The sequence below is a fragment of the Rhinoderma darwinii genome, chromosome 1 (genome assembly GCF_050947455.1).
Source record: "Rhinoderma darwinii isolate aRhiDar2 chromosome 1, aRhiDar2.hap1, whole genome shotgun sequence".
NCBI classification, from domain to species: domain Eukaryota; kingdom Metazoa; phylum Chordata; class Amphibia; order Anura; family Rhinodermatidae; genus Rhinoderma; species Rhinoderma darwinii.
In genome coordinates, this window is record NC_134687.1 from 142,024,825 (window position 1) to 142,051,065 (window position 26,241).

Genomic DNA, 26,241 nt, shown 5'->3' on the forward strand with positions numbered 1-26,241 from the left:
CATACATACATACATACATGCAAACATACATAAAATGCAAACATACATACATACAAACATACATACATACATGCAAATATATACATGCACATATATACATACATGCCAACATACACACATGCAAACATACATACATGCAAATATATACATGCAAATATACATACAAACATGCACATATACATACATGACAACATACATACATACATACATACATGACAGCATACATACATGACAACATACATTCATGCAAACATACATTCATGCAAATATACATACATGCAAAGATACATTCATGCAAACGTACATGCAAACATACATACATACATGACAACATACATACATACATACATACATACATACATACATACATACATGACAACATACATACATGCAAACATACATTCATGCAAACATACATACATGCAAACATACATTCATGCAAACATATATACATACATGCCAACATACATGCACATATATACATACATACATACATGACAACATACATACATGCCGAAAAAAATAAATAATACGTTCATACTTACTTTCCTCCTGTCCGGCCTCCAGCGATGACGTTTCATCCATGTCGCCGCTGCAGCCTGTGATTGGCTGCAGAGGCGGTCACGTGTGATGAAGCGTCATCCTGACGTGCGTGACCGCCACTACAGCCTGTGATTGGCTGCAGCGGCGAAAGGGATGAAACGTCATCGCTGGAGGCCGGACAGGAGGAAAGTAAGTACGATCGTATAATTTTTATTACATTTAAATTGTATTTTCCGCGCGTCGAGCATGAACTGTCAAGGTTGCTGAAAGAGTTAGTGCAGCCCATTAACTCTATCAGCACCCTGGACAGTAGCATGCTCGGCGCACGGAAGTGACAGGTTCGGTCCGAACTAGTTCGGTCCGAATCGAACTTTTTTGTGAAATTCGGCGAACTAGCCGAACCGAACTTTTGAAAAGTTCGCTCATCTCTAGTCATAACTATATTATAAATGAAAACCAGGATGCCAACTTGAACAGAGCCTAAGGGTCATCATGAGCATCATGTATTAAACATTTCACACTGCAGAGAACAAACTCGATAACTTGAAAAGGCTAATAATAAGCAGCGTTCTTGTCACATCTATGGGGTATGTGGACACACTGGGCCGTTCAGCCTTAGCAGATTAGCAGCTGGTCAAACGGAAAGTTTATGACAGTCACTAGAGCGAGAGTACCCGGGTAGCTTGCTTGTTTTGGACTATCGGAAGCAGGCTTGTTTTGGACTATCGGAAGCTGGCTTGAGCCTGTCTATCGGAAGCTTGCTTGTGCTGGATAACCGGACTTGAACACTGAAGTCGTCTCGGACACTTTACTTGACACGGACACTGGACCTGAACATTGAAGTCGTCTCAGACACTAGGCTTTGCTCGGACACCGGACACAAATACTGGATACGGGAATACAGTATACAGCTAGGGAACCTTCGGGCATAGAGTGGTGGAGAGAGCAGATTGCACCAGCGTCCTGGAGCAGTGAGACACTGACGCAGAGGACAAAGAGGCAGGTGGCTGCTGGGGTTAGTGAGACCAGCGGCTGGTTCTTAGGTATCCCTGAAAGGGGAAGTAACTTAATTATACTACAGTTGTAGTGTAGGCAAAAAATAAACAAATATTATCGCCTTGTAAGGAGGGTTGGGTGAGGTGTCATGATGAAGCCCCCACATAAATGCCATGGAAAAAGATGAAACAAAGCAGGAAGTTAGTGTAACCAAACTAAAATATGTCTCAAAACAAATACACAATCAGACCAGTATAGTCCAAACATTTCTATTTTATTCGTCCATAGACATGGACACCCCATTCCCACAATACCAAACAAATTTAAAACATACTTAAAACCATAAGCCCTTATGAGACCATCAGTATCTCAGCAACTATAATATATCTATCCCGTATTACAATATTAGTAACAGAGAACACAATCTATTCCCCACAACCCCCAAATGACTACTGTGGAGATAACAAAAGCATGTCCAAAACAGTACTTAGTAACAGAAAAAAAGTGGGGGTGTTTTAATTACCTGTAGCTGGCATGATGGATGATGGAAAAATCACAAGAGAGACACCTCAACGCGCAGAGCTGATTTTGGTATATCAGGAACGGTGTCCAATGGCGCATGGTGCGTGAAAAGCCCGGTTACCGTGTGCCTACCGTGTCAAGGGTGAGAGTGCAAACGAGGGCAATAGCACTTCACCGCCAGCGCTTCTGCCCACGCTTTGACTACTTCCGGCATCACGCAAAGTCCGATCCATCACGCGCATGCGCACTACACCAATGCACTACAGATTACGGAGGAGGGTAAATTATTTAAAAATTAGATGTAACATTGAGTTTTCCATCAACCATCCACCAGAGGTAGTCATAGTCCCAGACTTATTCTTAGGTAAAGGACATAAGGCAAATAATAACATCTCTGGATCCTCATAAATAATACTGCATTGTCATTAATCCATGTGGACGGGAGACCGCGCAAAGGAGACCACCACCCGTGCCCCACACGAGCGGTGAGCATCCATCGCGCAGACCCCATCCACAAAAGACAAGGACAACACTACCACAACCCACAATACAAATAGATAACAATTCATTCCATCCTTAAATCTGATACATCAAACTATAAGAAGAAATTAGTATTCAGAGGAGGCCACCGCATAGAAAAAAACAAATCCTATTTATTAAATAAAAAAGTAAAAATTGAGGGAAAATTTGGTTGCAAAAGAGGAACTCCAGGCCTGATTGGGGGGGCGGCCATGTCCCACTGCCATGTAATATACATGACAGTGTAGGTACAGGCAGGCCCACCAAGGAGGCCAGAGCCCCCAAAAAGCAAACAAAAGTAAAAGCAGAAAAATAAAAAATAATAAAGAAAAAATTATACTAAACAAATACAGTATATATATGTATGCACAATATACATAAAGTACACATAAGAAAACCTATACATAAACACACAGTGCAGTGAATAATAAAAGTGTTAAAAAATGTGTAAAAGAATATATACAGTTAGATCCAGAATTATTTGGGCAGTGACACAAGTTTTGGCATTTTGGCTGTTTACCAAAACATATTGAATATACAGTTATATAATCAATATGGACTTAAAGTGCAGACTCTCAGCTTTAATTTGAGGGTATGCACATCCTAATTTGAGGAAGGGTTTAAGAATTACAGCTCTTTAATATGTAGCTGCCTCATTTTCAAGGGTCCAAAGGTAATTGGACAATTATCTCAAAAGCTGTTTAATCAGCTGCATGGGCTATTCCCTCATTAATCCATCATCAATTAAGCAGGTAAAAGGTCTGAAGTTCATTCCAGATGTGGCATTTGCATCTGAAAGGTGTTGCTGTGAACCCACAACATGAGGTCAAAGATGCAAGTGAAACAGACCATCGTTAGGCTGAAAACAATGAAGAAATCCATCAGAGAGATAGCACAAATGTTAGGAGTGGCCAAATCAACAGTTTGGTACATTCTTGAAAAAAAAAGAGTGCAGTGGTGATCTCGTGAACTCCAAAAATACTTCATCAGAGCAAATACAGAGGGTTCACCACAACGTGCAAACCATTAATCAGACTCAAAAATAGAAAGGCCAGATTAGACTTTGCAAAACAACATCTAAAGAAGCCGACCCAGTTCTGGAACAGCATTCTTTGGACAGATGAAACTAAGATCAACCTGTACCAGAATGATGGGAGGAAGAAAGTTTGGAGAAGGCTTGGAACGGCTCATGATCCAAAGCACACCACATCCTCTGTAAAACATGGTGGATGCAGTGTGATGGCATGGGCATACATGGCTGCCAAAGCACTGGGTCACTAGTGTTTATTCATGATGTGACTGAAGACAGAAGCAGCCGGATGAATTCTGAAATGTTCAGGGATATACTTTCTGCTCAGATTCAACCAAATGCAGCAAGGTTGATTGGATGTCGCTTCACAGTACAGATGGACAATGACCCAGGACGTACTGCGAAAGCAACCCAGGAGTTTTTTAAGGCAAAGAAGTGGAATATTGTGCAATGGCAAAGTTAATCACCAGATCTCAACCTGATCGAGCTGCATTTCACTTGCTTAAGACAAAACTTAAATGGTTATTCCCATCTTTATAAATCTATTTATTTTGCTCTATCATGTAAAGATATATATTTTTGTAATTACCTTTATTTTTCTAAATGATGTATTTTTCCTGGGATTTCCTCCCAAAGTCTTGCTCGTTGTATCTTAGTTTCTTCCTCGTTGTCCAGGAATCCGACCACCACTGTTTTCCTCTAGTGCTGGCCGCGCTTGCGCAATTATATCCTCTCCGTACTTAGGAGAGGATGTCAGTGTACTCATGAACGCGCTTATACGCGCATGCGCATTAAATGCCGGCCCGGCCACCTCTCGGGTGGATGCATCATCGGTCGGCTCCTGGTCCTGCCTACTAGGTAGGTGTTCACACGGGGGGGAAGGGTTGTCGTGAGGGGGGATGTAGCTTATTGCGAGGGGGGCGTTCGCGCCGCGAGGGGGGGAGTGGCTTTGCACGAGGGGGGTAAGTGTGTTACCGTGCAGGGTGGCGGGGGCTTGCAGGGAGATGGGGCAGGGTTGCCGTGAAATACAAAGTGGCACTATAAAACGATATAAAAGGGAATAGGGAGGGTTGTCTCAACCACGCTTACCATGCCTGGTTGAGACAATTGTTCTCCCGATGCTGCTAGAACTAGATTATCTAGCAACGTCGGAAGCGCACACGAACAGAGCAGAGCTGCTTGATTGACATCGAGCCGCTCACTCCTTTTAGAAAAGATAACCAGCACTAGCTGCGTTATCTAGTTGGAAAAAAAGGTAGTTAGGAAAGGAATTTTTTACAAATTTTTACAACACTAGATTTAGAATTTTATTTAGGTTTAGGATGCATTTAAATTTAAAAAAAAAGACTCAACTTGGGAATAACCCTTTAAGGCAGAAAGACCCACAAACAAGCAACAACTGAAGACAGCTGCAGTAAATTTCTGGCAAAGCATCACAAAGGAGGAAACCCAGCGTTTGGTGCTGTCCATGGGTTCCAGACTTCAGGCAGTCATTGCCTGCATAGGATTCTCTACAAAGTATTTAAAAAATATATATTATTTATGGTAAAAATGTGTCCAATTACTTTTGAGCCCCTGATATGAGAAGGCTGTGTAGAAAAACGGTTGCAATTCCTACACGTTTCACAGGATATTTTTGTTCAACCCCTTGAATTAAACCTGAAAGTCTACACTTCAATTGCATCTCCGCTGTTTCATTGCAAATCCAATGTGGTGGCATGCAGAGCCCAAATCATGAAGATTGTGTCACTGTCCAAATAATTCTGGACCTAACTGTATATGTGTATGTGTATATATATATATATATATATATATATATACATATATATATATATATATATGTACATATATATATATATATATATATATATATATATATACATATATATATACATATATATATATATATATATATACACATATATATATATACATATATATATATATATATATATATATATATATATATATATATATATATACACGTTATTATAACAAGGCTTGGGGGTGAAAAAAAATCTTAAATATACTCCGTATTGCCTCATAAAGAATATGCATTAAATACATATATAGTGTAAGTGAAATTGTCTAGATTTAGTGTGATAGCACGATGATCCAACCAAAAAAGGAGGAACACCATGTCAATCACAAAATCGAGTATAAGTATATAAAGTGCACATCATACATCTAAAAAAGTGGAAGCTATATAAATTATAAATATACACAAAAAACAATCTCACAATATATGTGAACCCTAGGTAATTAACCATACATAATTAAATTCATCAATGTGACCAAACTACAAAAACATATATATATATATATATATATATTCATTAAAATTTTACCCTCTTTCTGTCCCAAAAAATAGAAATAATAAATACAAATAAAAATATAATTAAGTATAAAATATAGAAATAATAAGAAATATAAAATATAAAGATAAAGTATCAAGTTCATTATAGGTCTCATATGTCCCGTAAGACAATTATTAACTAATTAAGATAGTGCCTTCTTTTCCAGAGATAGTGCCAATGAGCCCTCCAGTCCTCACACATAAGTCAAATCATGTATGCGGTTCCCGTTCCAGATACTAACCAAAAATTATAAAAAAAATATATATACAATGTAAAAGAGAAGTCACGTAAATATTATTTAAAAGAAAGATGCAAAACTCAGAGATTCGTTTAAACCACGAGGTGACATTGTATTCAATGTAAAAATCCATTTTAATTCTCTCTATAGAAGGTGTTTAAATGTATCACCTCCTTTATTTCCTTCGTCCAATCTATCAATTTCTTTAATTTTTAGGAGTCTCCAGTTGCTGTTATGGTAATCTCTGAAGTGTCTCGCAAGAGGTTTATTTCTATCTCCAGATTAGTTTATGAAATCATTAGGGGAAATACCTTTTTTTTCCCGAATGTGTTAGTGTAAAGGAAGTTAGTGTAACCACTTCAACCTTTACTTTTAGCTTCACAATATACAGCACAGCACAGCGAGATCTCACTGTGAATGACAGTTTACAGTGTAATCTCGCGAGACTACGCCTGCTGTGCTGTATCTCACAGAGACGCTACAGAAGTGGTCAGGAGAATGAATACACGTCACGTCCTGGCTGGAGGTAATGGATATTCATTGTCAGGACACTGCAGTAATGTTATAGTGTGTTTATGTGACTGCAAATAGCGATATAGCTATATCGCTATGTGCAGTGTAAATGAATGGAGAGAAGTGTATGACACTGATTGGTCAGCGTCATACACTTCTCTCCACAACGCCTACTTTGTTATATAGTAAATCATGGCCAGTTGTCCATTGAGAAACTCATTAGTATAAAGCTAAAATAGGTCGTAACTCCGTTAAAAATGATCGTTTTTCTAAATAAAAAACACTGTTGTAATCTACATTACAGCGCCGATCACATCATGTACAATATAGGGCACTTATAATGTGGTGACAGAGCCTCTTTAAGGACATAATTACTTTTCCACTCTTTGGACAGTAATATTGTTGGGTTGAAAACAGACATATAGTATATCCAACCATGAATATCCTACCAGAGAAATTGGTTATAGAAGAAATAGAGGTAAACAAGAGGTTTTAATGCTTTCTTGAAATAACTTATTAAAAGTCTACTAGTGGTCAGAAAGGATTGAATTTTACTTCCCAACCTATTCTTTAATCTTGCAACACTTTCTACCATTGTCAATTCATCCTGAATTAGGCTTTTATGGGAAAACACCAGTTAATTGCAAAGACTTCCATTTGGCCTCCCTGCTGTCTACTGAGAAAAGCCAAGCATGGCTGATGTAAGATAAAGGGACAAGGTGCTCAGAAGAGCGCCAAAACTTTCTGTTTATTGATCAGCGTGGTGCTATATGTGCAGATGATGGGAAAATACCTTTAACATTTCACTGGCAATTATCTGCTTCACAATTGTTCATAATCTAAATGTCTCCCTGTTACTGTGCAGAAGGAGAAATCTGTCAATCATTGGTGAGTGGGTGGAGCTAGCAGATAGTGGATCTGAATATAAGTTCTCAAAAAAGCACATAAGTGTCAGCCACTGAAATAAGTGTGTCTGGCACTACATTATGCTGCTCTCATTGAGGGCAGAATTAAACTAAGACCAATGAAAGAAAGAGGGCAAAAAAGCCAAAATATCAATACATAAAAGGTATATCTTTATTAATCAACAAAACCATGCAAGTTAAAAATGAGTCCAACAGTCAAAAATGAAGGACATCTACAGATCAAATATACATGTGTCACACCTAAACATGAGGCCCCTAATGTAGACAAATCTACAAGAGCTGAGAAGTATTGTGCATTAGTTCATATCAGTAAGCATGCATGCATGCTGCAAGTACAAAGAATTGTATTACAAAACCCATGTTTCAAGATCATAATGTAGATGACAGGCTTTCATAAGGACACGGACAATTTGAGTTTTTTTCGTTTTTTCCTCCCCACCTTCCAAAAGCCATAACTTTTTTATTTAATCATAGACATAGCCATATGAGGACTTTTTTTTTTGCGGGACAAGTTTTTCATGGCACCATGTACTGTACTGCATAATGTACTGAAAAAAAATTATTTGTGGGGTGAAATGGGCAAAAAACAGCGATTACGCAATTTTTTTTTGGGGGGGGGTTGTTTTTACATTTTGTGGGGCGTGCTGTAGTTTTCACCGATACCATTTTGGGGTACATGTCGCTTTTTGCTCACTTTTTATTACATTTTTTTAGAGAGCTAAGGTAACCAAAAAACAGCAATTTGCATGTTTTATATATATATATTTTTTTACGCCGTTCACTGAACGGGTTAAACATTGCTATAATGTGATAGCTCTGACTTTTACGGATGCGGCAATACCAGTTATGTCAACTTTTTATTTTTTTTTAACATTGCATTGGGGGAAAAATGGGAAAAGGGTTTTTTTTTGTTAACTTTTAATACTTTTTTTTTTGAACAAAATTAAAAACTTTATTTAACAGATTTTTACTTTTTTTATTAGTCCCCCTAGGGAACTTGAACCAGCGATCGTTGGATTGCTTACATGATATACTGCAATACTAATGTATTGCAGTCTAACGTGATTCTGCCGGAGGCAGGGCTTCAAAGGAGTACAAAGATGGCAGACCTGGGGGCCTCCACTAGGCCCCCAGGCTGCCATGAAAACCATTTTCACCGGCCAATCGCATCGCGGGGGGGCACGATGGCATGTTTGAGGGGGCGCCCTTCTGATTCTAACAATTTAAATGATGTGATCGCGATTTAAGGTGTTAAACGGGTGGAGTCAAAGTGATCTTTGATTCCGCCCTTTGCAGTGATGTGTTGGCTGTATAACACAGCCGTCACCCGCTTTGTATGGAGCGAGCTCAGCCCGTGAGCCCGCTCCATACTTCCCCTTAACGGGTGTCACGTACTACTAGAGTGGATGAGATTTGAACAAATCTCATCCACGCGCTGCATAAATGATGAGCGAAAAAAATGCTCAGAAATTAACCAGCGGTGCAGATACGCTCTCTGCTTTTACGCAGTGTATCCACCCTTTGTGAACATAGCCTAAATGTAATGTTACATTTCTATTTATAATTAAACAGAAAGCAGTTAAAAAATGAATTGCAGTAGAATGTTCTTCTAGCGCTGCTTCCCCCTTACATATGGTTGGCCATTATGGGTGCTCAAAATTACTCTATTTGTCCCAGGCCCCATGCACACGACCATATATTTCATCCGTAATTACGGACCCATTCATTTATATTGGCCACGAACACCTTTCAGTATTTTTACGGATGGGTGTCCGTGTTGAAAAATTGATAAGACCTGTCCTGTTCTTGTCCGTAATTACGACACAGACTTTCCCATAGAAGCCTATTGGCGCTTGCCAGCCCAGCCCATGGTGCAGCGTCCTGTAATATGCCAATCCTGCAACCAAGTACATCCCATCAGCCTTCTCTCAGATAGGCATGCGGTGTACCTTCACAACTAATGGTCCTCAATCCAACCTTGATTTGAGACATTTGAGTTTAGTATGGTAGCATAAGAGCTCCTAATATGTTCCTGCTTCTGTTTTACCTCTAGTTAATGAAACATGGCAGAATTTAAGTATTTACAAATCAGCACGTCTACCAGCTGAACTAACTTATTTGTGCCAAAACTGTATTACGATAGTTAATGAGGGCTGAAAATCTAATGAGTATGACACAGATTAGAATAGCATGCTGACTTGTAAAATATTCACCTTTTCTGCCTTCTGACAAGTAATTGTATATTCCTCACATAAACTTATCCACCTGTGAACTTTGCATAGGCTTTGCTAATTGGCAAAACAAATCTCTCGGTGTCAAGATGATCTTTTTATTTATTAATGTGTGAATGTAATAACTGTATTAAAGTACTTTCTAAAGAAAACAAAAGAAAATACTTTTACAAATGCAAACCTTCTACTTGAACAATAACATGTTTAATCCCTCAGTGGCTTTATATTTTGTACCTTGCTTGTGGATGGTTCATCACGTAGGGATATCAGCTAACAGACAACATCATTGGACTTCCAAGTATTAGGCTAGGGCTAGATAACATTGGTCGCACATCTATAATGCCTCCATAGGAGCATGTTCATTTGTACTATTTGTCACACCCCTGTAGAATTTTTTGACTCATATTATACTCTATACCCATATTACCTCTTCCCATGTGTCTGAAAAATGCTGTCTTAGGCCCGATGCACACGACCGTAAAAAACCTCAGTTTTTGCAGACCGCAATTGCGGTCCGCAAAAACGGACCCATTCACTTTAATTGAACGCGGACCCTTTCCGTATCGCTACGGATAAGTGTCCGTTCCGCAGAACTGTGCCGGGAATTATGGAGCATGTCCGTTCTTGGTCCGCAATTGCGGCACGGACTCCTCCATAGAAGTCTATGGGGGAAGCCAAAATTGCGGATGGCTACGGAGATGCGTCCGCAAATACGGATAGCCATCCGCAAATACAGAAGTGTTGCTAAGCGACACAAAGGGGGTTTCCCATCAACCAGGCTTCTTTTTTTTTTTGCGGATCCGTATATACGGCTGCACTACGGACCGTATTTGCGGATACCATTCAGCAGAAATGGGTACTTTGCTGATGACTATAAAGCAATACGGAACCGTATTTGCGGATACGGTCGTGTGAATGAGGGCTTAGGGCAGGTTCAGACGTGGTGGAATTGCTGTGGAATTCCACTGCAGACAGAGCGCAGTGGAATTCTCCAGCGGCCGTTTTTTACATTTCTTTCTATACATTTTTAGGAAAGTTAGTTCAGACATTGCGGAAAGCTCCGCTGCGGACCCTAGGCTGCAGTGCGGAATTTTCAGTCTGCAGCATGCACTGTCCATTGCGGAGAAGAAGCGGAATTTCACTGCGGATTTCAGCCTTTGCAATGCAAAAACTGAAATCTGTGGTAAGTCCGCTGTGATTTCTGCAACGTCTGAATTACCTGTCAAATATGCAAATGTTGGTGCAGATTCGTTGCGTAATTGCCCCAAATCTGCACCAAAATTTGCAGCGGAAAAACTCTGCCACGTCTGAACGTGCCCTTACAATGACTGTAACCAGCAGCCCATATGATTGCATGGTGACCACCTGCTCTGTGTTTAGGTCTCATTGTAGTTTGGTGGATACCTTGCTAGAGGAACAAGCAGTGTCAGTTATGGTACAGAACACTAGGCCAACCAGAGAATTTAATTCTAAGGACCAATGTAGAAACAATGTATGTTTAGTTTTTTAGCCCAAAATTCTACATAGAAATATTGCCGCCATATACTGTACATATAACTAATCTAGCTATATACTGTATGCATAAATAATCCAGCTATATACTAAACAAATACATTTGGTAGTATATACCACACATATAACTATTTATGTATACAATACAAATATACAATGCTGCCATTTCATACACATAAATAGTGTCACTATACTATCCACCTACATATATAGTACCGCTAACCATTTATATAGTTGCGCTAAACTGTACACAAATGATGAATATACTGTACATATAAATAATATAATATACTATCCAGATAAATATTACTGCTACATACTGTATACATGATTAATGGTGCTAAATATTGTATACTTGTAATGGATTTGCCTGACACAGCTTATTTGTTGACACCTGTGATTAATCAGCCTGCAACTGTGCCTAGATCTGTTAGGGTATGTTCACACGAGGTCATTACGTTCGTAATTGACGGACGTATTTCGGCCGCAAGTACCGGACCGAACACTGTGCAGGGAGCCGGGCTTCTAGCATCATACTTATATACGACGCTAGGAGTCCCTGCCTCGCTGCCGGACAACTGTCCCGTACTGTAATCATGTTTTCAGTACGGGACAGTTGTCCGGCAGCGAGGCAGGGACTCCTAGTGTCATACATAAGTATTATGCTAGGAGCCCGGCTCTCTGCACTGTGTTCGGTCCGCTACTTGCGGCCGAAATACGTCCGTCAATTACGGACGTAATGACCTCGTGTGAACATACCCTTAGAGTGACTCGATCTGCTACCACTCAGGCTGGGAGGCTGAGGAGTGGGAGAACCTATCACAGCCTGGCCAGACGGAGCCAGCTCCAGCCCTCTGTCTATTTATACCCTCATTTCCTGCTCCTCCTTTGCCTGTGATTCTTCTGTTTCCTGGCTCTGTTGCTCCTGCTTGTACTATTGTCCTCTGCTTCAAAAAGCCCTAATCTACCCGCCACTCAGTCCCTGCCTACTTGCACAGCCCGTCCTAGGCAACGGCGTACAACTACGCTCAATAAGTGCTCGACAGACCAACAGACAAGGGTACACAGAAGCTAAGGGAAATGGGGCAGTTGCCCACGGCAACACCGTGAGCAACAAGAGTAGTGAACGAGCCGAGTCAAACCAGGAGTGTACGAGGTACCAAACGCAGAGCAGGAGAGTAGTAGTAAAGCCAGGGTAAATTTTGAAGCAGAGGTCAATAGTACAAGCAGGAGCAGCAGAGCCAGGAAACAGAAGAATCACAGGCAAAGGAGGAGCAGGAAATGAGGGTATAAATAGACAGAGGGCGGGAGCTAGCTCCGTCTGGCCAGGCTGTGATAGGTTCTCCCACTCCTCAGCCTCCCAGCCTGAGTGGTAGCAGATCGAGTCACTCTAACAGACCTAGGCACAGATGCAGGCTGATTAATCACGGGCGTCGACAACGAAGCTGTGTCAGGCAAATCCATTACAATACTGTTTATTAATAATGCTGCCATGAACTGTACACATTGATAATGCCAGTAGCTCTACACATAAATAATGTCATTATATAGTGTACACATAAGTAATATGACTATACTGTACATATAAATAATTCCGCTGTATACAGTGCACATAAATAATGTTAACAGATACTGTACAAATAAATACTGCTATACTGTACATATAAATAATATGGCTATACTATATATATATATAAGGCTCTGTTCACATCGGTGTCTTAGCTTCCATTTATAATTTACGATGGGTTCCATTATGGTTCCGTTATGGTGTCAGTCATTTTCATGGGAAAAATAGTGCTGCATGCAGCACTAATACTCCTGCAAAATTTAAAGGGAATTTGCATTGCAATTTGAACTTTAACGCACATATGATCAAGCTCCCGGTGCATACGCTGAATGAATACATATATTATTTATGTGTACAGTTAGCCGTACTATTTGTGTACACTTAACATCATTGTTTTATTTGTGTACAGAGTAAGTGTTTTATTTAGGCTTTACATTTTTTACTGTATACCTTAATATGGAATAGGGAAGCCTATGCCTAGTTCTTATTAATATTGTTTCTCCCTACTATATTATTTACTTTTGTCATCTAATTGCCTTCAAATAAAACAGAAGATGACCACTTAGGCTGGGGTCACACAGAGTTTATTGCAGGCAGAAAATCTGCCTCAAAATTCCGTTTGGATTTTGCTCTGCCTGCACACCGATTTTCGCTGCGTTTTTCGCCCGCGGCCATTGGGGGCCGTGGGCAAAATACGCTGCGAATTAAGCTTTCTCTGTCTCCCATTCATGTCAATGTGAGGTCAGAGGCGTAAACGCCTGAAGATAGGGCATGTCCCTTCTTTTTACCGCGAGCCGGTTTTTCCGCTCGCGGGAAAAAAACGCCTCCGCCTCCCATTGAAATCAATGGGAGGCATTTCCGGCCGTTTTTTGGCGCATTTTCCGACGCGGTTTCCGCGTCAAAAAACGTGTCAACTGGCCCTTAGTGTCCCCCTGACATGTTTTGCTGCATTTGCGGCATCATCAGTGACCCTAGACACGGCATGGGCAAAGTGCAGTAACAACTATGATAACAATAAAGACAAGAGGATTTAGGAGCAGGAGAGATAGGATAAGTCCGGACTGCCCCCCAAAAAAAAACACATCTCCATATTCCGCTATAAGCAAGATACATACATAAAAAACTAGTTGTGAAAACTCTCATATGACTCCCAATGCTTCCCAAGGGCTGGGCTGGCAAGTTTTGACTACACTTTTTAAAACAGGAAATTAAGGGTATGCTTTAATTATAAATGAATTAAAGGACACACTTTTGCATAAGTCAGGCCAATTATAGACTATGGACATGTTAGGCATATACATACAAATGAGGCATATACATACAAATGTGGCATGAATAGACCTCATCCACACCACTGTATGAAAAATATAATACCATAAGGTACGAACTGGCAAACTGCAACAGACAAATTCCATGAAACCTCATTTTTTTCTGTATGTTTCGGTATAGTACCATGTACACCGTTTGTATTTTGTTTTGTTACTATATAATCCATATGGATCAAACTTTTTTTTACCCCACTGATGCACCTGTAGTTTATGGACAAAGACCAGTGCTCATATAGAGCTGTTTTTACAAATCCATATACAAGGATTAGATTTTTCAAATTTGAATGCTTAACCCCTTCAAGACCAAGCTTATTTTGGTCTTCAGGACCAGCCCCATTTTTCAAATCTGACATGTATTAATTTATGTGGTAATAACTTTGGAATGCTTTTACCTATCCAATTGATTCTGAGATTGTTTTCTCCTGAAATAATGGACTTTATGTTATGGAAAAATGTGGTCGATAAACTCATTGCCGAAATGTATTTGTAATAAAAAAAATTCTGTAACACAGAAAGTTTTACCAGGGAAACACAACTTAATATTTATTGCCCAGATTCTGCAGTTTTTAGAAATATCCCACATGTGGCGCTAGTGTGCTAATGGACTAAAACACTGGCCTCAGAAGCAAAGGAGCACCTAATGAATTTTGGGTCCTCCTTATTTAGAATATATTTTAGGCACCATGTCATGTTTTGAAGAGGTCTTCCGGTGCCAAAACAGTGGAAATCCCCCAAAAGTGACCCCACTTTGAAAATGACACCCCTCAAGGAATGTATCTAGGGCTATAGTTAGCATTTTGTTCCCACAGTTTTTTTGCTAAATTTATTTGAATTAGTCTGTAAAAATGAAAAAACAGAATTTTCTAAATTTTACAAAGAATAAAGGAGAAAAAGCAACCCCTACATTTGTAAAGCAATTTTTCCTGATTAAGGCAATACTCTATATATGGTCATAAACTGCAGTTTAGGCCCATGGCAGGGCTCAGAAGGAAAGGAGCGCTATTTGGATTTTGGAGCGCCGATTTGGCTGAAATGGTTTTTCGGTGCCATGTCGTGTTTGCAACGGACTGCAGGGGCCAAAACAGTGGAAACCCCCCAAAAAGTGACCCCATTTTGAAAACTATACCCCTCAAGGAATTTTTCTTGCGGTATAATTAGCATTTTGACCCCACAAGATTTTTTGCTGAATTTATTGGAATTAGTCTGTGAAGATAAAAATCTTTTTTTGCTGAAATAACATAGAATTTTATAATATTTACGAGGAATAAAGGGGAAAAAGCACCCCAACATTTGTAAAGCAGTTTCTCCCGATTACGGCAATACCCCATATGTGGTAATAAACTAGTCTGTGAAGATGAAAATCTACTTTTTCATAGAATTTTCAAGTCAAAGGACCCCAACATTTGTAAACCAATTTCTCCCGAGTTCGTCAATAACCCAGATGTGTTCATAAACTTCTGTTTGGACACATGGCAGGGCTTAGAATGGTAGGAGCACTACTTGGCATTCAGACTTTGCTTGATTGGTTTTTAGGCGCCATGTTGCATTTGCAGAGCCCCTGAGGTACCAGTTTTGTAGAAACCCTTGAGAAGTGACTCCATTTTGAAAAGTACACCTCTCAGGTCATTCATCTACGGGTGTAGTGAGCATCGATTTTATTAGAATTAGGCAGTGAAAATGAAAAAAATATTTTTTTTCCAAAAACATGAAGTTTTAGCTCCCAATTTATTATTTTCACAAGGGGTAATAGGAGAAAAAACACCGCACAATTTGTTACTCAATTTCTCGCGAGTATGGCAATACCCCATGTATGGCCCTTAACTGCTGTCTGGGCACATGGCAGAGCTCAAAATGGAGTGAGCGCCATTTGGCATAGAACGCAGATTTTGCTGGATTGGTGTACGTGCACCATATCACGCTTGCAGTGCCCCTGAGGTACCAAAGTACAGTGGAAACCTCTGAGAAGTGACCCCATTTTGGATACTTCACACCTCAAGGCATTTATCATTTGCCTGGACATATGACAGGGCTTAGAAATGAAGATCACTATGCTGATTTGGGGTCTATTTTGATGATTTTCACAGCATTGACCCACAATTGCACGGCTCTGAGGTCAAATAGTAAAACAAAGCCCCAAGTATTTTGGAAACTGCACCCTTCAAGGCATTTTTAAGGGGTGTAGTGAGCATTTTGACCCCACAGTTTTTTTATTTTTATTTATTAGAAATGAACCCTCAGCGGATGGTGCAAAGTTAAAATTGCAATTTTCCACTGATATGCCATTTTAGGGCCTAATCTGCCATTTAGCTTGGTAGTTGTTCTGTTTGGGGTATTGTTGATATTTTAGTTTATAATGTGGGGGCTTATGTAAGCTGTGCGGAGTACATCAGGGTATAATAAGAGGGTATAATAATGCCGTAAATAAATAATAATCCGCAGGTATGTGGCCAGTGTCAAACTGATAAATGGTGCCCAATCTTATCTGCTTTTGGAATGCTCAGCACATTTTGTGTCACCATATTCTGAGAGCCAGAACTTTTTTATTTTTTCTCCAGAAGAGCTGTGTGATGGCTTATTTGTTGCGGGACAATCTGTAGTTTTCATTGGTACAGTTTTGGAGTAAATGCGATGTATTCATTTTTTTAATCACTTTTTATTCAATTTTTTGGCAAGCAAGGTGACCAAAAACAAGCAATTCTGACAATGTTTTTTATTCTTTTTTCTTACGGCATTCACCGTGTGCTATAAATGACATTTTTACTTTATTCTGCGGGTCGATACGATTATGGCGATACCATATGTATATAGTTTTTTTTATATTTTACATATTTTTTGTGTTACCATATTCTGAGAGGCATAACTTTTTTTATTTTTCTGTCAAAAAAGCTGTGGGAGGTCTTGTTTTTTTGCAGGACGGGCTGTAGTTTGTATTGGCACAATTTTGGGGAACATGCAACATTTTGATAACTTTTTATTTCATGTTTTAGGAGGGGTGGTGACCAAAAAATAGCGATTCTGGAATAGTTTTTTATTTCATGTTTTTACGTTGTTCACCACGTGGGCAAAATAACATGATATCTTTATAGATTGGGTCCTTACAGACGCGGCGATACGAAATATATGTACTTTTTTTTCATGGTTTCAGTTTTTTCCTTTAATAAAATACTTATTATGGGAAAATAGGCAGTTATTGTTTTTTTTTTTTACTTTAAACTTTTTTACTCTTTTACATTTTTATGAACTTACATAGTGCAGTGTATTAGAGCTGTCAGTATTTCGCTGACACCAAGCCTATTAGGCTTTGCCTGTGGGCAGGGCCTAATAGGCTTCCATACTAAGCAGACCAGTAGGCGATTGTTAGACCTCTGGTTGCCATAGCAACCGTCGGCACCTCCGTGGGTACTATTAGGTGACTTAGGGATGCCGACAGGCTAGAAGCCACCTAGATGAAGCGAACGCTTGATCGCTGCATCTAAGGGGTTAATCGTCAGGATCAGAGCCTAGCTCAGGTCCTGGCCCTTACAGCGGGATGTCAGCTGTAATATACAGCTGACATCCGCTGGTGATCCCTCTGGCTCAGCATCTGAGCCCGCTCCATCACCATCACGCATAATGAAAAGGCACTAACACATTAGCGCTGACGACGTAATTGTACGTGATTGGGCAGGAAGGGATTAAACTGCTGTAGATGCAATGAAGATTTGATACATCTTAGTCCTCATGCACACAACCGTATTTTTTTTTTTACTGTCTGCAAATACGGATCCGTGGTCATCCACAAGTCATTCGCAAGTCATCCATATATATGGCACGCTGTCTGCAAATATGGTCAGTAGTGTATCTGTAGTGCGTCCAAATTTACGGATCTGCAAAAAAAAAAAACATTAAAAAAAATTATGTGCAACATCTGAGAACCCCAGGGGACACATGTTAGCTAGGCGCCACTTTCTCTGGCATTTCTGCTTTGTGAGAGCTCTATTGAATTCCTCTGTTGATCTAGCTTTGGTTTCTGGCTTTTTTTTTTTTGCAAGGATGCTCTACAGACGTGTGGATCATGTTCTCCTGGACTGGCTCGTCTCTCGGCAATTCGGGCAACATGCTATGCTGCAAGAATAACTGAAGAGGTACTGGGGACGTCCAATTGCGTCCCAACGGCCGAAGAAGGGGCATTTCCACACCCTCTATGCTGACCTGCGTCAGCACCCGGACAAGTTTTACAGCTTCTGCCGCAATCCATGGTGGTAAATATTTTATTTTTGGACAGTTCTCATTCATGTGTTTGTTCTGGACTGTTGTTTTTCATAGCTAGTGATTTTTATGTGGTTTTACTTATTGGTTAGGGACTCGCAAGAAAATGAGGACACTTGACGTGGGATGCGAGCTTGAGTATTTCTGCAGAAATAAAAATTTTATTTTTTTAACTTATATATTTTATAAAAGGGATTGTGTAAAGGATCTGCCAGACACAGCTTCTGTGTCGACGCCCGTGGTTAATCAGTCTGCATCTGCTCCTAGGTCTGATAGAGTGACTCAATCTGCTACCACTCAGGCTGGTAGACTGAGGAGTGGGAGAACCTATCACAGCCTGGCCAGACGGAGCTAGCTCCCGCCCTCTGTCTACTTATACCTTCATTTCCTGCTCTTCCTTTGCCTGTGATTCTGTCTGGTTTCCTGGCTCTGCTTTTCCTGCTAGTACTATTGACCTCTGCTTCAAATTGACCCTGGCTTTACTGACTACTCTCCTGCTCTGCGTTTGGTACCTCGTACACTCCTGCTTTGACTCGGCTCATTCACTACTCTTGTTACTCAACTGCCCTATTTCCCTTAGCTTATGTGTACCCTTGTCTGTTTGTCTGTCGTGCACTTATTGAGCGTAGGGACTGTCGCCCAGTTGTACGCCGTCGCCTAGGACGGGCCGTGCAAGTAGGCAGGGACTGAGTGGCGGGTAGATTAGGGCTCACTTGTCTGTCTCCCTACCCCGACTTTACAGATTGTGTGCATAAATACAAACCAATACCTCATTATATATGTGCATTTCATTTTATGTTTAGTGAAGTAAAATAGTATAAAAACTTTGCTTCTGTGTGGCGTGTTGTTATACATGTACCCATACGTCCCGCATCCACCACATATACCCATACATTCCACATCCACCACACATACACACATCAGAAAAAGCAAAACGATGAAACTTGTATAAAAACTTTAGAAAAAACTTTTATGAATTTTATATTTTTTATTTTCAGAAGAAAGAAATAACAATATAAATTAAACAAGAAGAAAACAAGAAAAAAGCAAAACAAAAATCACACAAAGTCCTGTGATAGCACCACCAACATTTGCGCCTGCATGTTTCCCCCCCTGCCCTTGACTGGAGTGTGGGCATGTGTACTGGGCACTGGTGAAAGACTGGCTGGCAGAGGCATGAGCCTATCCTGTGAGTACAGGTGCTGGGAGTGCTCATAGTATCCCCTGTACTGTGGTGGCTTCACTGGTAGTGGTGGTGGTGGTTTTGGAAGGTGGGATGGTGTTTGGCCATACAGCCTGCTCTGATGGAACTCTGTGGCATTACAGAGTTCCACTCTGGAGGGTCATCTTGCCCTTCTGCCTCCCCCAGAATAGGCTGCGACGCTGGCTGCAATGGTCCGGCAGATGCTGTGTCTATGGTGGTGTTATCTGACTCCTCATTTGGAAGACTGTCACGTGTACTATAAAACATGATAAATTACTAAAAACACATAAATATTAAATTAGTTAAAAAACCTCTAGCAACATGCAATTGTGTGATAAATGGAGGTATGCTATGTCCCACAGGTATTTGTGGAACATAGCATAGTCCCATGTCACCAAATGCACCCTGCCTACACACCTAGCAACATGCAATTGTGTGATAAATGGTGGCATGTTATGTCCCACAGGATAAAGCATTTTTTTAAATTAAAAATATATATTTGCTTATGGCCCAAACTTTATTACATCTTTCAGGAAACTTAGTTGTTCCGTATACATATACAGCATTTTTTGGGATTCCCCCTTCACCGCCCTGGCCCTTGGACATCATTTCCCTGTGAAATTGGTCACAACAGGTATTCCACCGTGACTTTGCATCGCTGACTGAGGAAAAAACATGAAAATAGGCAACTTACCAAACTTCCTCCACTGCTTTTCTGAGGCGATTTCCCACTCTTCTTTAACCCTTTCCTGACATTTGACAGATCCATACGCCAAAATCGGGTAGGGGAAGTATGGAACGGGCTCACGGAGTGAACCCGCTCCATACGATGCGGGTGTCGGCTGTATGTTACAGCCGACACATCAGAGTAACGAGCGGGATCGCGCTCGAGCGTTATCCCGCTCGTTTAACTCGTTAAATGCCGCGGTCAATAGCGACTGCGGTTTTTAAATCGTTAGAAAGAGGGGGCGATCCCCTCTAACAGCTCATCGCGCCTGCTGCAATGCAATTGCGGGGTGGCGATGGTTGCTATGGCTGCCTGGGGGCCTAATGAAGGCCCCCAGGTCCGCCATCTTTGTGCTTCTATTAAGTGCTGGCTCAGGCAGGGCTTAATAGAAGCCTGTCAGAATCACGATATACTGCAATACATTAGTATTGTAGTATGTAGTGCAAGCGATCTAACGATCGCTGGTTGAAGTCCCCTAGGGGGACTAATAAAAAAAGTAAACATTTTTAAAATAAAGTTGTTTTTTTTATTTTAAAAAAATATATAAAAAATAAAAAAAAAAACCTTTTCCCATTTTCCCCCTAGAGCATAGTAAAAAAACTAAAAAAAACATAATTGATATCGCTGCATCCGTAAAAGTCAGAACTATTACAATATGTCACTATTTAACCCGTACGGTGTATGCCGTAAAAAATAAATTAAAAAATGTAAACTGAATCTCTATTTTTTGGTCACCTCATCTCCCACAAAAAATGAAATGAAAAGTGATCAAAACATTGCATGTATCCCAAAATGGTATCATTAAAAACTACAGCTTATTCCGCAAAAAATAAGCCCTCATACCATTTAATCGACGAAAAAATAAAAAAGTTATGGCTCCTAGAATTTGGCGACAGAAAATAAATTTTATTTTTTAAAATTAGGTTTTTACTTGTAAAAGTAGTAAAATATAGAAAAACCATATATATTTGGTATCACCATATTCATATTGACACACAGAACAAAGTTAACATGTTGTTTTAATTGCACAGTGAATTCCGTAAAAACGAAGCGCAAAAATCTATGGAGGAATCACTGTTTTTTCATTTTCTACCCCACAGATATTTTTTTTCCTGTTTCCTAGTACATTATATAGCACAATAAATGGTACTACGAAAAACTGCAACTCGTCACGCAAAAATCAAGCAGTCATAGGACTATATCGACGGGAAAATAAAAAAGTTATGGCTTTTGGAAGGTGGGGAGGAAAAAACAAAAATGAAAATCTGAAAAATGGCTGCAGCGGGAAGGGGTTATTAGCCATAACAACTTCCCTCCATGCTTGCTCCTTTAATATACTGTCCTTATAATCCTCAATTCTTTTATCCTATATGACTGGGAGGTTCTGTACATTGAGGATTAGGGTCTCCACTTTTTGCAGTTTTGTGAGAGACATCTTCACTGCTGCCTTGTGTTACTCTCACATTTGGCTTTGGCCTGCACCTTGGGGAAATCACCAGGCGTCGCATAGCAACGGGTGCGCAATTACGGACAGGTACGGATGCACATCCGCAGCCGCCCGCAATTGCAGAAGCGCCCATACCGTTCTATAAGGAGTCTGTTCCACAATTGCGGACAAGAATAGGACATGTTCTATCTTTTGCAGATTATTTCTACGGCAAGGACACCTATCTATAAATATACGGAAAGGTGTCTGTGACCAATAGAAATGAATGGGTTCGCAATATCAACCGTAATTACGCATCCATAATTACGGATGAAAAATACAGTCGTGTGCATGAGGCCTTATATGGGGGTATCCAAAGTTGTAACTGTATTGAATGCTAATTCGGAACTGCTGAATACAATTTTGGGAATTATTTACTCCTTTAACCCCTTCCCGCTCCTTGACGTACTATTACGTCATGGCAGCTGTATCGTTCGCGCTCCATGCCGTAATAGTACGTCACGGGAGTAACGGCCGTTTCGGCCGTCCTCCCGACACATACAGGAGCTGTGACGCTGCTGTCTTGTTCAGCAGCTGTCACAGCTCCTACAGCGGGGACCGATCGCTGTGTCCCCGCTGATTAACCCCTTAAAAGCCGCGTTCTATAGAGATCGCGGCTTTTTAGGGGTTAAGCTGCCATCGCCGGCCTGCTACGCGATAGCGGCCGGCGATGGTGACTATGGCAACTGGACACCAAACAATGGCGTCCGGCTATGCCATAGACGGAAGCCTAGTGGGTCCTGACAACGTCAGGACCCACTATGCTTGCTGTCAGTGAGTAGCTGACAGTTCTAATACACTGCACTACGCATGTAGTGCAGTGTATTAGAATAGCGATCAGGGCCTCCTGCCCTCAAGTCCCCTAGTGGGACAAAGTAATAAAGTAAAAAAAAAGTTAAAAAAAGATGTGTAAAAATAAGAAAATAAAAGTTTTAAAAGTAATAAAAGTAAAAGTCCCACTTTTTCCCTTATCAGTCCTTTATTATTAATAAAAATATATAAACAAACAAATAAACTATACATAATTGGTATCGCCGCGTCCGTAACGGCCTGAACTACAAAATTATTTTGTTATTTATCCCGCACGGTGAACGCCGTAAAAAAAAATATTAATAAACCGTACCACAATCACAATTGTTTGGTCACTTCACCTCCCAAAAAATGGAATAAAAAGAGATCAAAAAGTCGCATGTACCTAAAAATGGTACTGATGGAAAATACAGTTCGTTACGCAAAAAATAAGTCCTCGCACGGCTTTATTGATTGAAAAATAAAAACGTTCTGGCTCTTAGAATAAGGTAACACAAAAAGTGAATGATTGTTTACAAAACGTATTTTATTGTGCAAACGCCATAAGACATAAAAAAAACCTATAAACATCTGGTATCGCCGTAATCGTATCGCCCCGCAGAATAAAGTTAATATATCATTTATAGCGCACGGTGAACGCTGTAAAAAAAAAAGTATACAAAAACAATAGTAGAATTGCTGTTTATTAGTCACCACGCCACCTAAAAATGGAATAAAAACTGATCAAAAAGCCGCATGCACCCCAAGAAAACTACAATGGATTCCTCAAGGGGTCTAGTTTCCAAATTGGGGTCACTTTTGGGGGGTTTCCAATGTTTTGGCACCACAAGACCTCTTCAAACCGGACATGGTGCCTAATAAAAAAGAGGGCTCAAAATCCGCTAGGTGCTCCTTTGCTTCGGAGGCCGGTGCTTCAGTCCATTACCGCCCGAGGGCCACATGTGGGATATTTCTCTAAACTGCAGAATCTGGGCAATACGTATTAATTTGTGTTTCTCTGATAAATCCTTTTGTGTTATAAAAAAAATGGTATAAAAAGAGTAAATTTCACCTCTACTTTGCTCTAAATTTCTGTGAAACACCTAAAGGGTTCATAAACTTTCTAAATGCTGTTGTGAATACTTTGAGGGGTCTAGTTTCTAAAATGGGGTGTTTGATAGGGGTTTCTAATATATGGGCCCCTCAAAGCAACTTCAGAAATGAACTGGAACCTAAAAAAATAAATAAATGAGGCAATACTTTGCTTCTTACATTATACTGATAATGAGCCGTGCCCACTCCGAGATGACCCCAGTTTTGACCGTTTGTATAAACGGAGACCCCTATTAGACCGTTCCAGTGCCCGGTTTTCCCAAGCATACACCCCCGAGAAGTGTTTTTCTATTGATGAGTCCCTGGTACATTTTAAAGGGAGGGTTCAATTCCGCCAGTACCTGCCAGGTAAGAGGGCAAGGTATGGCGTGAAGATGTATAAGCTGTGCGAGAGTGCATCAGGGTATACCTACAGGTTTAGGATATATGAAGGAAAGGCCACCCCCAAACCAGACTGCATCCTGGACTACAATAGGTACATGGGAGGGATGGACTTGTCAAATCAAGTCCTGAAGCCCTACAGCGCCATGCGGTGTGGTATAAGAAGCTGGCCGGGCACATCATACAGATGGCTTTGTACAATGCGTATGTGCTACGTCGATGTGCAGGCCAGAGGGGAACTTTCCTGGAATTTCAAGATCTAATCTTTAGGGACCAGGAAGGGGGGGCACCCAGTACTTCTGGAAGCGAGGCCACACGCATCGTACCAGGGCAACACTTTCCAGGAGAAGGTCCCCAAACCGGTGGAAAGGGAAAGAGTCAAAAGAGGTGCAGTCTGCTATAAGAGGGGGATAAGGAAGAACACAATATACCAATGTGACACGTGTCCCGAAAAACCAGGGCTCTGTATAAAAGATTGTTTTAAAATGTATCATACATCCCTTGATTTTTAATTTACCCTGATGCACTCCGCACAGCTTACCCCCCTCATCTTTCCCTTCTGAGCCCTGCCGTATGCCCAGGCAGCTGATAACAGCCACATGTAGGGTATTGTCGTACCCAGGAGAACCCACATTACAATTTAAGGGGTGTATATCTCCGGTGGCGCATGCTGGGCACACTATATTGGACACTGAAATGGCATATACATATATAAAATTGCAAATCTCACACTGCACCATCTGCTGCGCATTATCTTTTACACAGTACCTGTGGGGTCAAAATGCTCACTACACCTCTAGATGAATGTCTTAAGGGGTGTAGTTTTTAAAATGGGGTCACTTCTCGGGGGTTTCAACTGTACTGGTACCTCAGGGGCTTCTGCACACATGACTTAGCACCAGAAAAGCTCCAGTAGGCCAAATGGTGGTCCTTTCCTTCTGAGCCCTCCCATGGGCCCAAAGGGCAGTTTATCACCACAAGTGGGGTATTGCCGCACTAAGGACAAATTGGGCAACAAAATGGGGTATGTTGTTCCTTGTGAAAATAAGAAATTTTGATCAAAAATGACATCTTATTGGAAAAAATATAATTTTTTTCATTTCACAGCCCAATTCAAATAGGTGCTGTGAAAAAACTGTGCGGTCAAAATGATAACAAAAACCATAAATGAATTCCTTGAGGGGTGTAGTTTCCAAAATGGGGTCACTTCTGGTGGGTTTCCATTGCTTTGATACCTCTGGGGCTCTGCAAATGCAACATGGCACCCGAAAACCAATCCAGCAAAATCTGGACTCCAACAAACACATAGCGCTCCTTTCCGTCTGAGCCCTCCCATGGGCCCAAACGGCAGTTTATCACCACAAATGGGGTATTGCCGCACTAAGGACAAATTGGGCAACAAAATGGGGTATGTTGTTCCTTGTGAAAATAAGAAATTTTGATCAAAAATGACATCTTATTGGAAAAAATATAATTTTTTTCATTTCACAGCCCAATTCAAATAGGTGCTGTGAAAAACCTGTGCGGTCAAAATGATAACAAAAACCATAAATGAATTCCTTGAGGGGTGTAGTTTCCAAAATGGGGTCACTTCTGGTGGGTTTCCATTGCTTTGATACCTCTGGGGCTCTGCAAATGCGACATGGCACCCGAAAACCAATCCAGCAAAATCTGGACTCCAACAAACACATAGCGCTCCTTTCCTTCTGAGCCCTCCCATGGGCCCAAACGGCAGTTTATCACCACAAATGGGGTATTGCCGCACTAAGGACAAATTGGGCAACAAAATGGGGTATGTTGTTCCCTGTGAAAATAAGAAAATTTGATCAAAAATGACATTTTATTGGAAAAAATATCATTTTTTTCATTTCACAGCCCAATTCAAATAGGTGCTGTGAAAAAACTGTGCGGTCAAAATGATAACAAAAACCATAAATGAATTCCTTGAGGGGTGTAATTTCCAAAATGGGGTCACTTCTGGTGGGTTTCCATTGTTTTGATACCTCAACGC